We start from the raw sequence: 218 nt of genomic DNA on the forward strand, positions 1-218 counted from the left end.
CCATCAAAACACATTACATATTTAATCCAAATAGTGCACAATGTACACATAGGGGGTAATTCTGAGTTGATCGCAGCAGGAACTTTGTTAGCAGTTGGGCAAAACCATGTGCACTGCAGGGGAGGCAGATGTAACATGGGCAGAGGAGTTAGATTTGGGTGGGTTATTTTGTTTCTGTGTAGGGTAAATACTGGCTGCTTTATTTTTACACTGCAATT

The sequence above is a fragment of the Pseudophryne corroboree genome, chromosome 2 (assembly GCF_028390025.1).
Source record: "Pseudophryne corroboree isolate aPseCor3 chromosome 2, aPseCor3.hap2, whole genome shotgun sequence".
NCBI classification, from domain to species: Eukaryota; Metazoa; Chordata; class Amphibia; order Anura; family Myobatrachidae; genus Pseudophryne; species Pseudophryne corroboree.